A 5,446-nucleotide genomic window follows, 5' to 3' on the forward strand; every position below is an offset into this window, starting at 1 on the left:
GTTTAAACCACAAACTCACCAGTCTGCACAAGGGTGCTATGAGTTGGAACTGACTCAATGGCCCTTAACAACCACTGCAGGTATAAGGTACTATTCAAGATGTTAGGATTACAGAAGCCCAAAGCCACTCAATGTTATTTGCTCCACAGACTGGGAAGCCCACCGCTCTGTCTCATGCTCTGGCTCTGGGTTCTGCTGCTGCTGCTCCTCCTCTGTCCCTGGATCAACGAAGTTCACTGTTCAGGGATCTCAGGGTCCAAAGGATGCACCCCACTCCTGGCTCTTTCTTCTTGATGGTAATGAGATTTCCCACCCTGTTTCTGAGATGGTGCATTTTATACAGGTTACAGTTCCAAGTTTTTATATGGACCTAGTCCTGGTGCAGCACTGTAAGGTAAACACTAGACCACAAAGTCACTTTGAACTGCAAGGTCGGCCACCAGCTGCTCCTCGAAACCTTATGCAGGGTCGCTATGAGTCAGAACCAACTCAACAGCACTTAACAATTTAAAAATGTGCTAATTTACTTTTTGAACTTCGACTGTGCTACTGTCAGAACTGTTATTGTCATCCAATTATAATGTTGTTTCCAATCATGTGATCTCACCACATGTGCTACAAGCATGTGCTGTTAATCTTCGTTGCTGTCAGTATTTTTATAATACCTAATTTTGTCAAATTTTCTGGTATTTTTGCTACAATGTTGTGGCAGTTTGGTATTTGTGAACATATACCAAAAATAGTTTTTGAGATGAAGTCATAATTCGAGGAAAATAAAACAAGGTGCAGTTATTAATAATATAATTCAATGTAGAAAGATTTTACAAAACAATTGTACTGTTATTATTCATATGATCTAAGAAATATTACATTTAAGCAATTTACAACTCAATCACATATTATTCTATGATTAAAATTAATAGTGAAGCTTACTAAGGATTCTGTATAGTCTGGTGGGAGAATAGATCTATGTGTGGCAAAGGATATACACCGTTAAGTTTCCGCGCTGGTGACAGCGGTTAGGATTCAAAAACAAACCAAGCACGAGAAGAGAAGAGGTGGTTTGGATTGAGGGGCTATCAGTAAGGAAGTGAGCCAGGGCTGGATTCTTGCTATATTGATAAAGAAGAGCTCACAGGATTTGCTGATAAACTGGATGTGGTAAGAAATAGAGGAATCTTAAATGACTACAACATTTATAACCTGAGAAAGCACACATGTGGCATGGCCGTTTACAAACAGTGTGAAAGATTGGGGAAGGAGCTAGATTTTGTATGGAGCATTAGATGTTTTATGAACATAAATGTATAGAAGTATGCAGCTTTGACTGGAACCAAAACATTGACATTTCTATGCTCACACATTTGAGAGGCCATAGGTTCTACCGAGATAAAGGACACGGTAATGGAAGGTAAACAAGGGACTCCAGGGGGTTTCTCTACAGTGAGAAGACAATAATATGCTGACAAATTAAAAATAATGAATCAACAAAAGAATGTCAGAGGAAACTCCAGATTAGAGACAGAAAACAAAGTGTGGAATGATACGCTGTTGTTGTTGTTAGGTGCAGTCAAGTTGGTTTTGATTCATAGCAACCATATGCACAGATGCCTGGGTCATCTCACAACTGTTGTTATGTTTGGGACTATTGTTGTTGTTATTGTTGGAGTGTGGAATGATATATAGTTTCTGTCTTATTAAATAGAGAAGACTAGACCGGGCTACTGCTATACCTTTTATATCTCCATTCATATATGGACCTATTTCTAATACGCACGCCTATTTATTTAACTATTTTTGATGAGGTTTTAGTACCATAGCAAGATTCACTGGAAGCATTTTTCTATAAATAGTTAGAAGAGAAGACTAGGCTGCAGTTAAGCTTGCATTTTTTTATATAGTATCCAAGAGTATTCAGTAAATACAAATTCATAAATACAAGTGTTCTATCACTCTTTTCACCTGTGTACTTCAGCTTCTACAATTGCACAAAAGAACTAATTGTTTGTATTCAAGTCTCAAGGTTGAGGTGAACAGAGCACGCCATCCATAATCATATTAATAAGACTAATAGAGCAACAGGTATACAATTTACCCTGTCACTAAAAATAACTATGATGCTCAGAGACAGATGTTTTCAGACATTGGGCAATAGACAACATCACCTGTGATTTGGGGGAAAAAGAAAATCCATCAGGAGCGCTCCAAGTTCAGCCGTTTCCTGCCCACAGGCATTTTCTAAACTGTACTGCAGAGAAAAACAATGTTCTCTCTGCGCAGAGAAAACAAAGATCAGAATGTGAATCTTCTGAGGCAGTTGAAATGTGTGGGGTAGAATGTGAGAGCAAACGGAACTGTGTAGAGAAGGAGTTCAGAAATCTTCATAAGGTTCCTCCTTGAGTCTTTGGCCAAATGCTAAGCTGCGCATGTGCAGGATGAAACTCTGCGAGTTTGTTAGTAAGCATTTACTCAGAAAGGGACGTGTAAACCGAATGGAGTTTCCAGAGATTACATCGTGTTGGAGTTCCCACTAATCAGAATAGGGAGGATGTATAAACACTCCAGGAACAAAAATCACATCTCAAGTGTAGAACTATTTTAGCCATCAACTCAAAACCTAGCAAAACCTAAACAAACGCTTGGGGAAAACAACTGTCTGTCCGAAGAAAATGCAGGATCTTTTAAAGGAAGATACTCTCTATGATATAGAATCCATAATATCCAGCATTTAGAACAAAATTGCTAAGTCATGTGAATTTGGAAAATGAGATCAAGAACCAAGAAAAAAAAAATAGTCAACAGAAGCCAATCCAAAGATTATACCAATGTTGGAATTAGCAGACAAGGAATTAAAATCGGTTTTATATGTATCAAAATTTAAAACATCTGCTCATCAAAATACACCATTAGGAAATGAAGCTTTTCCCTAAAGTGGTATATATATATATATATATGTCAAGGCCAGGAGCTCTGGTTACGAATCAGGCTCAAGGTCAGCAGTTCAAAACTATCAGTCATTCTGCGGGAGAAAGCTGAAGCTTTCTGCTCCCATAAAGATTTACAGCCTTGGAAACCCTGTACAGGGTCACTATGAGTTGGAAATTACTCCAAGGCACATCACCTCTACCAACTACCATATGGCAAAGATTTCTATCCTGAATATATAAATAACTTGCACAAATCAATAACCAAAAAAGAAAAACAATCCAATCAAAACTGGGCCAAAAAAAAACTTGAAAAGATACTTCAAAACAAAATATATAAAAACTGTGGATAAACAAATACAAACATGTTCAACATAATTAGTTATAAGAAAAATGCAAATTAAATTTATAAGAATTTACTATCCTTCCTCCTGAATGTCTAAAGTTTAAAAAGCAACATACACCCCAAAACATTTGCAAAGTTGTGAAAAACTAGGACTTTCATACATTATTGGAGGAAAACATAATACCACTTTAGGAAAAAGGTCTGATAATTTCTTGCAAGGTTAAATAAAAACTTACTCTATAATCCAGCTTTGCCACTTCCTGGTGTCTACACAAGAAAAATAAAAAAGCATACATTCACCAAAAAAAAAAAAAAAATGTGTATGGATGTTCCTAAAAGTTACATTCATAAGAACAAAAAGTGGCAATAACTAAAATGTCTGACAACAGGGGAATGGATTTTTTTTAATGTATCAGTGGAATGCTGCTGTATGCCATAGAGTTGGTTACAACTCATAGTGACCCTGTATAGGATTTCCAAGACTGTAAATCTTTATGGGAGCAGAAAACCTCATCCATCTCCCATGGAGCAGCTGGTATATTTGAACTGCTGACCTTGAGGTTAACAGCCCAACATTTAACTCCCTCTGCTACCCAGACTCCTTAATGGAATACTACTTAGTAATAAAAAATAATGAATGGTAATACACACAACTTTATGACTGATCCTTACAGACACTGTGTTGAGAGAAAAATGACAGAAGAAAAAAAAAATAGATCTATTTAAGTTTTTACTTATATGAAGTCCTAGAACAGACAGAAATAATCTGTATAGAAAATTTCAGACAGTGGTTTCCTGGATAGAGGTGGAGGGAATTGATAGAGAAGGTTCACAAGAAATATTCCTGGATGAGGTATCAGTTCCATGGGTGTAGGTTTTTATCAAAACTCACTGAATTGTACCCTCAAGATCCGCACATTGCATTGTGCATGGATCATTTCCCAGTTAGGGCCACTGGACGCTCATCTAGGGCAGCTGTGCTAGCCAAAGGATAGCAGGAATGAGGGAAATGGAGACAATGCCATAACCCCTCACGGAAAAAACAAACACTATCAGATACCAGATCTGAACCCATTTCTACCAGTTTAGTACATTTCAGGCCTCAATCATTACAAAGAAACAGCGGGAATCTAGTCTAATAAAGTAAGAGAAGGATGCAATGTTGAAAGTACAGAGCAACATTTAGAAGTATTGCAAGTCAGAAATTCTTGCTGAAAAATAAAGTCAATCTGCAACAGGGCTGCACCTCCATCAAACAAAGCTTACAAAGTAAAACCAGGCACTGGCAAAACTGGCCCCACCAGTGCAAAGCAAGAAAAACTACACATACCCAAGAGCAGTAAGTATGAAGCAGAGCAGACGAGATCGCTGCCCTTCCCAAGGAACACTCAGTGGAGCGGCTTCATGGTGGATTTAAAGGGTCCCCCTCATGCTCTACAGACAGAAGCAGCATAACTATTTCTAAGTCTCGCTTGTTCACTGAGCAAAATCTGAATATGCTGTGCAACTTCTAAACAGCTCCAGGCAAGGGATGGGGGAAAATTGTACATACACTGTTTTTATCTTCTTATTAAATATACTCAAAAAGGTGATTATCTTTTTTCCTTTTAAAATTTATCAACCCAAGATATCTCTTGATGTACTTCCTATTATTATGATCACAATTAACCAAGAACAGAACAATGAGCTCGTATTCAGATGGTTTTGGTAGTATCAGAAGAGTATGTTTGAATATATAGATTGACCGAATATGTTTATCTCTTCACCCAATCTACTCCACTAAAAGGGAAGGAACTAAATGATAATGGTACTAATCCATAGGGAAAAGAAAATGGTGGATATGTGCAACAAGGAACAAGATTATTCAGTAGATTTTTGGGAAGAGTGGTACAGGGCTTAGTAATACAAATGGAATTAACATTCTTCATTGCAATTGAGTTGATTCTGACTCATAGTGACCTTATAGAACAGAAGTGAACTGCTCCTAAGTGTTTTTGAGTCTGTAAATCTTTACGGGGACAGCTTCATCTTTCTCCCGTGGAACAGCTGATGGATTTGAACTGTCAATCTTGAAGTTAACTGCCCAACACTTAACCCACTGCACACCAGGGATCCTTAGAGTTAACACTTGTTGTTGTTGTTAAAGTACTTGAAAATGGGAGCTACTTACAAGAAG

Source organism: Chrysochloris asiatica, unplaced genomic scaffold (genome assembly GCF_000296735.1).
Source record: "Chrysochloris asiatica unplaced genomic scaffold, ChrAsi1.0 scaffold00050, whole genome shotgun sequence".
Classification (NCBI taxonomy): Eukaryota; Metazoa; Chordata; class Mammalia; order Afrosoricida; family Chrysochloridae; genus Chrysochloris; species Chrysochloris asiatica.